The sequence below is a fragment of the Dama dama genome, chromosome 19 (assembly GCF_033118175.1).
Source record: "Dama dama isolate Ldn47 chromosome 19, ASM3311817v1, whole genome shotgun sequence".
Taxonomy (NCBI): domain Eukaryota; kingdom Metazoa; phylum Chordata; class Mammalia; order Artiodactyla; family Cervidae; genus Dama; species Dama dama.
Genome location: NC_083699.1, coordinates 67,800,744 through 67,815,023, shown reverse-complemented (window position 1 = coordinate 67,815,023; position 14,280 = coordinate 67,800,744). Strand labels below are relative to the sequence as shown.

The 14,280-nt window shown below is 42.0% G+C and overlaps 1 protein-coding gene across 9 annotated transcripts in view; it reads left to right on the top strand.

Annotated features, from left to right (window-relative positions):
- The window catches only part of KCNJ15 (potassium inwardly rectifying channel subfamily J member 15), a 63,551-nt gene that overhangs the window by 31,568 nt on the left and 17,703 nt on the right, over positions 1 to 14,280 (top strand). For 2 of the 9 annotated variants that reach the window (XM_061167314.1, XM_061167310.1), the window contains exon 1: positions 7,385 to 7,501. The exons of 5 other annotated variants lie outside the window; for them this stretch is intronic. The gene's annotated coding sequence lies outside the window, so the exon portion shown is untranslated. Of the gene's footprint in view, positions 1 to 7,384; positions 7,502 to 13,710; positions 13,824 to 14,280 lie in introns of those variants that run through there. 2 more of the 9 variants (XM_061167308.1, XM_061167309.1) reach the window with 2 other exon arrangements.

The following is a 14,280-nucleotide window of genomic DNA, read 5'->3' as shown; positions in this document are numbered from 1 at the left end:
GACACGACTGAGTGACTGAACTGAACTGAACTGAAGCCCCTGCCAGAACCTAGGCACCGGCATAAATCAGGTAACATACGGTAGCTCACATTCCAGGGAGAGGCAGTGGGGTGTGATGGATAGCCAGCTGGCTTTTGAGTCACAGACCAAGATCTGGATGTTGTCACCACTACTAACTAGTTGTGTGACTTTAGGCAAACTCTCTAACTTACTAGAGTCTCCATTTACTTATTTTGACCAGAGTTTCACCAGAGTTGCTCAGAAGTTTAAGTAAATGAACTGCCGACACCTATGTTCTCCGCTACTGGTAGCTATTAGTTTGATAATTATTGTTGCAACTAGACATATGCATGGGTCCATGCTCAGTTGCTTCAGCCGTGTCCAAGTCTTTGCCACCCCATGGACTGTAGTCCACCAGGCTTCTCTGTCCATGGGATTCTCCAGGCAAAAATACTGGAGTGGGTTGCCGTGCCCTTCTCTAGGGGATCTTCCCAATCCAGGGATTGAACCCGAGTCTCTTACATCTCCTGCATTGGAGGCGGGTTCTTTACCACTAGTGCCACCTGCAAAGCCCTAATTAGACTTCATATCTGACTCTTTGCGACCCCAGGGACAGCCAGCCAGGCTCCTCTGTCCATGGAATTCTTCAAGCAAGAATACTGGAGTGGGTTTCCATTCCCTTCTCCAGAATTAGACATATACAAGTAAGCAATTCTACTACACTGAGATAAATACTCTGGGAGACAAAACCACAAAGTAAGCACCTAACCCATGGGAACAGGTAGGGAAAGCACCTACCTAGAATCAGCAATGTCTCAAAAAAAAAAAAAAAAAAAAAGATATGACTTGTTAATAGTGCTGCGATGAACACTGGGATGAATGTGTCTTTTAGAATTGCGGTTTTCTCAGGGTACATGCCCAGTAGTGGGATTGCTGGGCTGTATGGTAGTTTTATTCCTAGTTTTTAAAGAAATCTCCATTCCCTTCTCCATAGTGCCTGTATCGATCTACATTCCCACCAACAATGCAGGAGGGTTCTGTTGCCATACTTAGAGAACAGACTTGTGGACACATCGGGGGGAAAAGAAGGTGGGATGAATAGAGAGAGTAGCATTGACATATACACCATGTGGAAAATAAATAGCTAGTGGGGACCTCCTCTGGGGAGCCCAGTCTGGTGCTCTGGGATGACCTGGGTGGGGCGGGATAGGGGTTTGTGGGAGGGAGGCTCCACAGACAATGAGTGTATATATATATATATATATATATATGTATATAATTCTGGCTGATTCACATTGTTGTACGGCAGAAAGCAACACAACATTGTAAAGCAGTTATCTTCCAATTAAAATAAAATTTTAATTTATAACTAAATGCATATGAGAAAGCAGAGGAGGACAGGATGGGGGTTTTCAGCAGGTGGCCCTGTATGATCCAACGCACCGAATCTGTCAATAGAGGACCAACCCATGGGGACAACAGAAAGCCATTCAGCAGGGAGCAGACTGCGGACTGACTGGTGTCCAGGCTAATACGTGGACGGGGCCAATTCCTAAGGGTTTCCTATGCCCTGTTCATGAGGTCGGGAGCTGAGGCTTTGGTTTGTACATTAGCAGTCCCCAACCATTTTGGCATCAGGGACCAATTTCATGGAGGATAATCTTTCCATGGACCATAAGTGGCGGGGAATGCTTTGGGGATGATTCAAAGTGCTTTCCATGTATTGGTTACCTTCTGTCTTTATTTTTTCTTTTTGTATAATTACATTTTATTTAAAAGCCTCTGGAAGGACATATATCAAACTGTTGACTGAACTGAACTGAATTATTTCTCTCTCTCTAAATATATATATATATATATATATATATATATATATATTTTTTTTTTTTTTTTTTCCCACATAGAAGCTCGTTGGAATACAACTCACATCAGTTCAGTTCAGTCGCTCAGTCATGTCGGACGTACTTTTTGAGATCCCCTGGACTGCAACTTACATACCTGTGTTACTTTTATGTATCTTTAAAAACCCTTTTTATCTTGTATTGAGGTATAGCTGATTAACAAACAATTGTTGTCATATTTTAAGCGAAGGGACTCAGTCATACATATATCCATTCCGCCCCAAATTCCCCTCCCATCCAGGCTGCCACATAACATTGAGCAGAGTTCCCTGTGTGCATCTGTTTTCTAATCTAATGCTGCCGCTAATCTGGCAGGACGTACCCATCCATGCCCAGAGTTCCTCTTCCTCTTTGCTCTTCCTCACTTTCTGCCTTTAAGGTGGTGTCACCTGTGTCTGTGAGGTTATTGATACTTCTCTAGCAATCTTGATTCCAGCTTGTGCTTCATCCAGCCCGGCATTTTGCATGATGTACTCTGCATAGAAGCTAAATAAGCAGGGTGACAATATACAGCCTTGACGTATTCCTTTCCCAATTTGGAACCAGTCTGTTGTTCCATGCCCAGTCCTAATTCTTGCTTCTTGACCTGCATACAGGTTTTGCAGGAGTCTGGTAAGGTGGTCTGGTATTCCCATCTCTTTAAGAATTTTCCACCATTTGTTGTGATCTATGCAGTCAAAGGCTTTAGCGTAGTCATTGAAGCAGAAATAAATGTTTTTCTGGAATTCCCTTGCTTTTTCTATGATCCAGTGGATGTTGGCAATTTGACCTCTGGTTCCTCTGCCTTTGCTAAATCCAGCTTGTACAACTGGAAGTTCTCAATTCACATACTGTTGAAGCCTAGCTTGAAGGATTTTGAGCATTACCTTGCTAGCATGTGCAATGAGTGCAATTGTATGGTACTTTGAACTTTCTTTGGCATTGCCTTTCTTTGGAATTGGAATGAAAACTGACCTTTTCCAGCCCTGTAGCCACTGCTGAGTTTCCCAAATTTGCTGGCATATTGAGTACAGCACTTTCACAGCATCATCTTTTAGGATTTGAGAAAGCTCAGCTGTAATTCCATCACTTCCACTAGCTTTGTTTGTAGTAATGCTTCCTAAGGCCTACTTGAGTTCACACTCCAGCATGTCTGGCTTTAGGTAAGTGACCACACCATTGTGGTTATCTGGGTCATTGAGACTTTTTTGTACAGTGCTTCTGTGTATTCTTGCCACCTCTTCTTAATCTTTTCTGCTTTTGTTAGGTCCCTACCATTTCTGTCCTTTATTGTGCCCAACTTTGTGTGAAATGTTCCCTTGGTATCTCTAATTTTCTTGAATAGTTCTCTAGTCTTTCCCATTCTATTGTTTTCTTCTATTTCTTTGCACTGATCACTTAAGAAGGCTTTCTTATCTCTCCTTGCTCTTCTTTGGAACTCTGCATTCGTCTATACCACTTTTTTCAGATTCCACATAAAAGTGACTTTATATGATATTCGTCTTTCTCCTTCTGACTTACTTCACTCTGTATGATAGGCTCTAGGTCCATCCATGTCTCTACAAATGACCCAGTTCCATTCCTTTTTATGGCTAAGTAATATTCCATCATATATATATATATACACATATATATATATGACACACACCATATCTTTTTGATCCATTCCTCTGTTGATGAACATTTAGGTTGTGTCTATGTCCTGGCTATTGTAAATAGAACTGCAATGAACATTGGCTTGCATGTGTCTTTTTTGAATTATGGATTTGCTGGGTATGTGCCCAGTAATGGGATTGCTGGGTCACGTGGTAGATCTAGTTTTAGCTTTTTAAGGAAACTCCATACTATTCTCTGTAATGACTGTACCAATATACTTTCCCACCAACAGTGCAAGATGGTTCCCTTTCCCCCACACCCGCTCTAGCACTTGTTTGTAGATTTTGTGAGGATGGCCATTCTGACCAGTGTGAAGTGATATCTCATTGTAGTTTTGATTTGTATTTCTCTGATAATTAATGATGTCAAACATCTCTTCATGTACTTGTTGCTCTGTATGTCTTCTTTTGAGAAATGTCTATTTAGATTTTCTGCCCATTATTTGATTGGGCAGCTTTTTTTAAAATATCAAGCTGCATGAGCCATTTGGCTCACATCCCAAAGAGAGGTGGTTTGGCCTTTTTCATTTCATGAATTTTATTACCAATGATTAAGAGGAAACAAAAGATGTCAGCCAGGACAAACAAGAGGGCCATGCCCAGGTCTTTCAACCAGGGCCCCTTAAAATGTCAGCTCTCAAAATTGACTCTCTCAGCTGAAAACAGGACTGAAGATGGATTCAGAGTAAAATATTAAGAATTGGCCAAGCAGGTCTGAATCTAGGGCCCAACTCATCTCAAGTGGACAACATAAAGGCCCCTTGGAATGTCCTCTTCATTCTTGTGTCTCCATTTTCGTGGTTAATCTTGAACACGTACACTTTTGTGTCGATGTGGTCAGAGGCTGAGTCCTGTTAGGATACCTTACGTTTGTATGGATGGCAGACCTAGTCAGAAGAAGCATTTCTCTAATTTAGTGATACATCACCTTTTGTGGACACCAGTTACACAGTGGAGATGTTAGACATTCGAAAATGTATTTGTAACCACTTTTGCATAGAGTAAACCAGCTCAGAAATCAAGCTAAGGCATATGGTTCACATTAGACTGAAGTAGTCTTAAGAAAATCATATGGGACACACAAACATGAATTGCTGGGTAGACTTTGCGAACTAAGGGAATCAATTATTTATGAATAATGTGTATGCACAAGTGTGAGAGTGTGTACGCGTGTGTGCCCAGTTGCTCAGTCATGTCTGACTCTTTGCAACACTACGGACTGTACCTGCCAGGACCCCTGTCCATGAGATTCTCCAGGCAAGAATACAGGAGTGGGTTGCCATTTCCTCTTCCAGGGGATCTTCTTGACTCAGGCACTGAACCCGCGTCTACTCCGTCTCCTGCATTAGCAGGTGGATTCTTTACCACTTACCTGGGAAGCCTGTGAGTGTGTATATTCACTCACAAATATTCATTGGGGGACTACATGTGTATCTGTGTCATTTTTCTCCTCTTCTTTTGGATGGAGAGTGTCTGTAACCCGCTGATTCAACATCAGGGTTAATACCCTGAGGGAGGGTATATGGAGGTGGCCCTGATTAGTCAGAAACTCCAGACTTAGTGCTCTGCCACTTAAGTTAGCACCCCAGGGTCTCTGACCATCAGAAGTGGTCAAGACCTTGGTTTCCAGCTATGCTTCTCATAAAGGAAGTTGCACATAGAAGCCAAATACTGAGCAAGAAATGCTGGTCCCAGGACTGTTTTATAAAACTGATGGTCATTTTAAACAGTGCTTTTTTTTTCTTTTTCAATGAAGTCAGCTAGTGCCTGAACTTTCTCCAGTAGGTAGAGCCATGAGCTGGCGTGCTGTGGTTATGAGGTTGCAAAGAGTCAGACATGACTGAGCGACTGAACTGAACTGAAAAGCCATGTGCCAGCATGCTTCTCAGAGGCTCCTTTCTCCTAAATCAGCCTTCGTGGCCCCGGGGCTTCCTCTGCTTAGAATGAGTTACTGTCTCTCCTCTGCTCTCAAGTGACGCTAGCTACGGCTCCCCGTGGAAGTCACCAGAAGACAGTGCGGGCACCCCCACCTGTGTTCTGTGCTGAGTAGTTCAGAGGAGGACCTAGGGGTGCAAAAGGCTGACTGCCACTCCAGGTGGAGCTGCCTCCAGCCTCAGCAGCACATCACTTGGGAGCTTATTGGACATGCCAATTCTAGACCTCAGTCCAGACCTTCTAAATGAGAATCTGCATTTTAACACGCTCCACGGGGAATCTGCCTGCACGTTACAGTTTAATATGCACTGGTCTAAAGCAATGGATGGGACTCCCCAGGTGGGGCTAGTGGTAAAAACTCACCTGCCCATGCAGGAGACAAAGGAGATTCAGTTCAATCCCTGGGTCGGGAAGGTCCCCTGAAGGAGGGCATGGCAACCCACTCCAGTATTCTTGCCCGGGGAATCCCATGGAGAGAGGAGCCTGGAGGACTATAGTCCATGGGGTTGCAAAGAGTTGGACACGACTGAAGTGACCTAGCACACAAGGCAATGGATTCAAAAATGCACAATCACACACACACACACACACACTCACTCACTCATGAACACTTTGAGACATACATGTACCATATATAAATTTTTTGTTCTTACTAGTATATAATGTACGATTTAAAGTATGCACAAAATACAAACATTTCAAAGGGTAAATCAGAAGCTAAATTTGGATAATTCAATTGCTTTCTTAATGTACCCTCTTAGGTTACTGGGGTATAATACTTTGGAGACCCCTGTTCTAAGGAAGAAAACACAGAGCTGAAGGGAATCTTAGAACACTTTATAAATGATGGTCAGGGTGCTGAAGGCTGCAGGGAACACAAAACACACGTAGAAAATAATTTGTTGGGCTAAATTTGAATATATTTATGCAGCCCGTAGGTAAACCCATATGCCCAGCACATGCATTTACATTTGTGAAGTGAAGTGTTAAAGTGTTAGTTGCTCAGTCATGCCTGACTCTTTGCACTCCCATGGACAGTAGCCTGCCAGGCTCTTCTGTCCATGGGATTCTCCAGGCAAGAATACTGGAGGGGGTTGCCATTTCCTTCTCCAGGGGATCTTCCCAGCCCAGGGACTGAACTCAGGTCTCCCACATTGCAGGCAGATTCTTTATCATCTGAGCCACCAGACGTTTTACACATTCATATTTAGTGCTTATCAATTTCATGAGTTGAGAAATGCAAAACTTATTTTTCTCTTCAAGGTAAGATGTTATAGGATATTTTTTGGGCTATGAGTCAAAATAGGAAGTCTAAATCTTTATTTCTAGTTCAGTCATTCAAGTTGATAACATATTTGGTCTCCCCTCTTCTCCAACATACCTTGCTTTGCTGAGGTCCCCAGTGACCTAGAACATAACCGATGAGCTACATCAGTTATTAAATCTGGATGGCTCGAAGTTCACTTTAACATCATCTCTGCCCACCCTCTTCCTTCCTCACACAGTGAGTCCTTCCCATGTGGCAAGTCTTGTGTTGACATCGGGATTATAAGACAATTTGCCCACCACCCCACAGAACTTGGTTTAAGGAGAAAAAGAAGTTTCAAAACAGATCATTATGGCAACACATAAGTATTGCCATCAGGTGTGGACACCTTACAAAAGGCATTGGAGAGAAGTAAGAGGAACTCCCTCTGAAAGCTGGAGGAGGTGACCTTTGAGCTGGGCTTTAAGGCATGCATAGGAGTTTGTCAGACACAGGGCACAGAGAAGGAGTCTGAGGTAAAGGGACCTTGCTGAGCAAAAGCATTAGGCAGGAAACCTGCTTTATCAGCATTCCTCTTGGATGAAGGGCAAGGTCTTCTAACTCAGTCATTTAAATGAGGTAATTTAAATTGATGTGAAATAATAACCCCGTGCACTTACTGAACAGTAGGCTCTTGGGTTTGTACATTCAGAACGGCTCTGAGAGTAAATTATTTCGTATGGTTTGGCCACGACAGTGTGTGGAAACTTTCTCAGCAGAACACAGTGAGTACTTCTCATTTACAGTAAAATCTGGAATGTTTGGGAATGGTCTGGGTTAGGAAAATTGAATTTTCAGATTAGCTGCATAAAAATGGAAAGTCTGGTTTTAAAAAAGACCTTCCTAATTTTGTTTTCCTTTGAAGAGATTAACTGCTGTTTGTTAACATGTTAATCTTATCTAGCGACAGAGAAAAGTATCCTGTCTTTTCAGCTTTACCAAGTGCTTTTCTAAAATTTAACCTGGTTAACGTTTTGCCATGACTTTTAAAGACTACATAGTATTTCAGCTTATAAATATTTTATACATTTAAAATTGGGTCCATGTTACTGATAATCCAGGTTGGCTTGGAGGTTTCAATATTATAAATAATGTAGAGAGCACACTTGTACATAATCCCGATGCATATTTTATTAATTCTTAGAAGTAAATTGACTGGGTCAGAGATTATAAATAAGTAGTTTTAAACTTTGGTTATGCACTGTCAAGTTGTTGCCAGAAAAAAAGCCATGCCAAATGACTCAATCTGAGGCTGTGTACAAAGCCATTTATCTCTGTATGCTTGTGGATGATAAGCACTTGTGATGCATCTTTTAAAATCTCTGATTATTTGATCAGTGAAAAGCTGTGTTTCTTGGATCCCTGGCTCCTTCTTGGTCTCATTTGCCAATGTCTTCCCCTCTGCCTGGCCCCTGGGCTGCTCACGACTCAGTCTGGGACTACTTCTTCCACACCGTAGGTCTAAGAGAATCTCATCCATTTCCATGTCTCACTCTATTTGTAGACTTAAACAATAGTGGCATCCATCTGGCCCAGCCCTCTCTGTTGAACATCAGGTCCGTCAGCTCAGACCCCAGTTCTCATCAGAGCCTGCCCTAGTGCACCCGCTCAAACCTCACCTCCAGATCAGGATCCTGTTTCTATACTGAGATTTTGTACCAGAGTGAGCTCCACATCGATCAGTATCAAAACTTTCTAACAATGTGGGCATCTGATAACACAGGAGTGATTTTAGCTACAGGTGAAGATCCTGGGTCCTCTGAATCAGCAGCTCACCCACATCCAATCCACTCTTCCTCATGTCAGGAGTCATCTCTGAGACCTTGCCTACCTCTCTACTCACGCCCCAGCACCCAGCTGTCAGAGACACCTATTGATTCTACGTGGAATGTGTGACTCTGAGCTCCTGGCTCCTCTTGGTCCACTGACACCATCCTTGTCCGAACACACATCAGTGATTTTAGCTTGGTTTATAGAAAGTGCCTGATAACCAGACTTCCAGCATCTATGCTTGCCTCTTGATGATTTTGGAAAGCAAGTCCGATCCTCTTTCTTCCTCGAATGAAACCCGGAAATGTTTCTTGTTCAGCTAGGAAGATGCTGATGGTCCTCAAGGCACCCACCAAGCCCTGCATGGCATGGTTCAGCCCTGAGTTCCTTCCCACAGCCCCTCCACCTCCCCAACTCACTTCCTGGAAGATGCAGACTCCGAGCCTTGGCAAATGCCAAGTGGCCCTCTGCCCAAACGCTCATCCTTTTCCCAGCCCGCCTGCTAACTTGCCAAGTGCTCATCCTTCTTGAGGTCTCCACCTTAATGCCACCTCCCCAAGGAAGTCTTCCTGGAACCACAGGCTAGGACACGTTGTACACCCCATGTTCTATTCTAACAACTTATTTAGTACTTTCTTTCCTGCTCTGTTGGAAGCTACATGAAAGTGAGGACCAAGTCAGTCTTTTTCCCTGCTGGATCTCCAGTCCCCTCCACGGTACCGCACATAGTAGGTACTCGATACACTCTTGGTGACTGAATGAATGAATAACTGTTGAAATAGCTTCAAATACATTTATTTGGAATTGTTTATTTGTAAATGTTACTGTTTTGGGGAAAGGGATTTCTATTGATTTACAAGAACTCTGTCCTCGGTAGTAAGTTTTCTTTGGGTAAGTCACCTTTTGGGTGTTTTGTTTATTGCAAACATATAACAGTAACAGCTAACTCATATCATCATTAGTGTGAACAGGTGGAGTTTTAAGGTGCGTTTTATGTTTAACCTCACACCACCCTAGCATAAACCAGCATGATTATTAGCACTACTGTGCAGAGGAGGAAACTGAATTTCAGAGGGCTTAATTAAGTTGTTGAAAGTCACACAGCAACTTTTAGCAGAAGCAGGACCCTAACCTCTTTTATATGGTTTTCTCTTTTTTTAAGCTTTTTATTTTCTGTTCGGAGGCAGTCAGTTAACAATGTGGCTATCGTTTCAGGTGAGCAGTGAAGGGACTCAGTCCTACATGCACATGTACCCATTCTCCTCCAAACTCCCCTCCCATCCAGGCTGCCACATACAATTGAGCGGAGTGCCCTGTGCTATACAGTGGGTCCTTGTTGGCTGGGCGTTTTAAATAGAGCAGTGTGGACAGAGGACCCTGTCCTCTTCACCTTTACACTACGCTGCCTCTGAAGAAGGGTTTATTTATTTATTTATTTTAAGTACAGAGGAGGTAATAATCAACCTGCCATTTGAAGAACAGGTAGAGTTTGACAGAGAAGGAGAGAGCAGGACAAGCACCCTTAGGAAGGAGCAGCTGCCGGTCATGGAGCCATGAATGTGCTGAGCAGTCAGGTAAGGGCAAGGACACGCTCAGGCTACATTCTGGAGGCAACAAAGCTGAAGAAGGTAGAGAGTCAGGGCGTAGAAGAGCTTTCTGCTTTGCAAAGGTGATCAGGATTTATCCTGTTAGCAGTAGAGGCTGCTGGAGGATTTATGAAGGCATCTATTGTCTACATTATCCTTTAGATAAGTAAGCTTTCTTTTTTCCTGGTAAGAATTATGATGAAATCATGCTAGCATAAAGTTGCATGCAAGCAAATAGTGTTTTAAGGGTAAAAATTCACTTTTCCAGTTCTGAGAAGTCAGCCCAGGATGCTGTGAAGACAGCATCACGGGTGTACCTGAGATGCTACTTCCTTCTGTAAGAAACTGTACCATGAGTTCCAGAGGAGGGGGTGTTGGACTGTCTTCCTGGGGGTTATGGTTGCTCCAATGATGTGAGCACCAGAGGAAAGGCACTGCCTACGCTAGTGCCCACAGAGATGTCTTATTGGAAAAGGAGTCCACGGTGATTTCAGCTGTGAAATATCCCAACTCCTCTTCCAGAAGAAACAGCATCTATCTGAAAAAAGGAGAAAGTGAAAAAAAGTGTTAGTCACTCAGTTGTGTCTGACTCTTTTGCAACCCCGTGGACTAGAGTCCGCCAGGCTCCTCTGTCCATGGGATTCCTCAGGCAAGAATACTGGAGTTGATTGCCATTCCCTTCTCTAGGGGGTCTTCTTGGCTTAGGGATTGAACCTGGGTCTCCTGCATTGCAGGTAGATTCTTTACGGTCTGAGCCACCAGGGAAGCTATCTATCTGAAAGGCTAGTCATTATCAATGGCAAGAGGGTGTTTACAGGAAATTAATCAATAAGGATTCAATAGGTTGGCCCCACTGACATTATCAGATGTTAACATTATCAAATGTGACATTATTGACATTATCAGAATTACTGTCTCACCCACAGCAAGGCTTACACCCAGGTCCACGGAACCTGGAGAAATGAGGGGTACAGTCAAGCATGTCTGTGACCTGGGATGCTGGGGAGGGATGAGATAGGACAGGGGAAGTTCACCTGTAACTAAAATCTATACTTTTTCTTTTACTATGAATGTGTAACACACCACCATCATTTTAGTCCCAGGTATGAGTTCATCATAGTGGAAGTCACAGTATTTCAACACGTAGTTGCTTCAGAGATCTTGAAATAACATTTCAGCTCACCACCCTTTCCCTGGAATTCTCCAGGCCAGAATACTGGAGTGGGTGGCTGTTCCCTTCTCCAGCGGATCTTTATGACCCAGAAATTGAACCAGGGTCTACTGAATTGCAGGCAGATTCTTTACCAGCTGAACTACCAGGGAAGCCCTTCAATATGACTAGCTCTTCTTAATTAATACTTGCAAAAGAAGTGCAACTTTGTTTTTAAAATATTTTATTATTTATGTCTTTTGTAGTCATATTTTTTTAAATTTTTATGTATGTAAACACATTCTGAGAAGGCAGTCTTAGGTCTTACCTGTCTGCCAAAAAGGACTATAATGCAAAAAAGGTTAAAAATCCCTGAGCCATGTAGAAAACGCACTTGTGGTTGCCATGAGGGAGGGGGAGGAATGAAGTGGGGGTTTGGGGTTACCAGATGCGAACTATTATATACAGAATGGATAAACAACTTATCTATAAGATCCGACTGTATAGCACAGAGAACCATATTCAATAACCTGTGATAAACCATAATAGAAAAGTATATGAAAAAGAATACACACACACACACACACACACACATGTATATCTGTGTAGCCGAATCACTTTGCTATGCAGCAGAAATGAACACAACATTGCAAATCCACTATACTTCTATAAAAGATATTTTTAAAAGAGTCCCTGAGCTGAAATATTAAAAACGAGGCCAGCTTACTAGATTTACTAGACTTCCTGACACCCTCTGGTGCACCACGCATGATAAAGCTTTCCTCCCATTAATGTCCAAGTTGTTTCCAGGACTCCCAGTACTAGGAAAGTATGGGTTGCTCTTCTTCTAAGAAAGTTGTCTGCACTTTGAATCTTGTCTGAGTTTTTTTTTTTTCCTACTTTCTGAGCTACTCTTGAACATTGATCTGCTCTAACCTAGGGTTCCCTGGTTTAGCAAATAAAAATATAGGACTCTTTTTTACTCTATCTATATGGTACACACATGTGGATTTCAAATAAACAATGACTAATTTTGAGAATAAGTGTATATCAAGTACTGAATAACATACTTAAACTAAAAATCATTTGTTGTCCATTTGAAATTCAGTTTTAACTCACCATTTCATATTCTATCTGGCATCCCTAAAAACACTAAAATTGGGCCAATATCCCCCAGCTAATAAGCTACAGATGATTAGAACGTGTTTTCTTACACTGTTTACTCATGGAGGTTAGTTAATCGCCAATAATCTCAGACTAAATGTGATGCTATTAATATTTTGAAGTCTGAAATTTTCTTATTATTACTCAATGATCACAAACACCTATGTTTTCAACTTTGGGAAAAGCAGACAACTCAGAAATATTGCCAGACCTTAAAGTATCTTGACCACCGTCCAAGAATTTTAGTTTTGACTGTGTCTCCTTGAGATCTCATGATAATTCATTTTCTATATCAGAGAAATGTGGTCAAAGTTTAGACTGACAGTGAAACTGAATTTCAAAACCTCTTGACACTCATCCTATTGTTAAATAACTCCTTGGTTCTAAATCAAGGAATAGTCATAATTTCCTTTGTCTGGGATGAGATTTCAATCATGACAATGAAGAGCATAGACATGACCGAGGAGAATTTCACTCTTGCGTCCAGGGGAATCACACCAAAACCCATTAATCATCAATTGACTGAGGCCAAGAAGTCCAAATTTATTTTGGACAGAAGAAACTGTAGTCAACATGAAGCCAGAAAAACAAGCCAGCCCAAATTCAGTACATATATTTAAAATACAATACTCTTTCTGTCAGTGGTGACTCAGTGGTTAGAGAATCCACTTGCAACGCAGAAGATGCAAGAGACATGGGTTTGATCCCTGGGTCAGGAAGATCCCCTGAAGTAGGAAATGGCAACCCACTACAGTATTCTTGCCTGCAGAATCTATTAGACAGAGGAGCCTGTGGGCTACAGCTCACAGGTTGCAAAGAATTGAATATGACTGAGTGTCTGAGAATACACACACGCACACACTCTTTCTGTAAATCTATGCCTTCATCATAGTAACAAATATATTACAAATGTGAGACAAAGACAGACAGACATGAATTGTTAAAGGCGGTGGGTTCAATGGCTTAGTGAGTGAGAGATTTTAGGGAAAAGCCAGTCTGGGTATTGCAAATTATATAACGATGCAATGTAAAAATGCAATGATCTAGCCTCAAGCAACTTCTGAAGGACAAAGATGGGGGCTTGAGGAAACAAACTTGTGCTTTTGCTTTCCATTTTTTTCTTCATCTTTTAGTGCTCTGACGATACCCAGTTTGAAGTTTCATTGACTAGAATACACTAAATAAAATATTTGTTTCTCTACAAGTATCATCTGAAAAAAAAAAAAAACAAAACGAGATACTTTCTGTCCTGAATTATTTCCAGGTTACGGGTTACGATCAGACACATCCGAACACTCTACATTTTCACCTCTTTATCTCAAGTTTGGAGCCATCTCCCCTGTGGCACATTTGGATGAATCCAGACAAGAATAGAAAGTAAGATTCCGCGGGCTAGTTAAATCTCTTTCCTAAAGACAAAGTTGAGGGCAGTGCATTAGGGTGTCTAGTGCAATCCAATCGGCCTTGTTTTTTTTTCCTCTCAGACATAAATTTTCCTGTTTGGCCAGTCATCTTACAACAATGCATGTCCAAACCATGCTGTGATTAGAAGGGAGTATACGCTTATTACCCAAGTTCTTCACATGTTGGAGCATAGAGAGACCAAGGGTGGTAAACCAAAGGAAATTTCCATTTGCTTTTTAGCTGCTGCACATTTTTACTCTATAGGAAAGTTAACTATTATTAAGTAATGATGTTCAGCTGAAGTTGGTCACTCGTAACAACAGACAGATGTATAATGTTTTATTTGGGTTAGCCAGCTCTCTCCCAAAATAAAGGGCCTGAAATTAAACTGTCTTTAGAAAAATATTCAGCAAATGATACCTTATTCCAG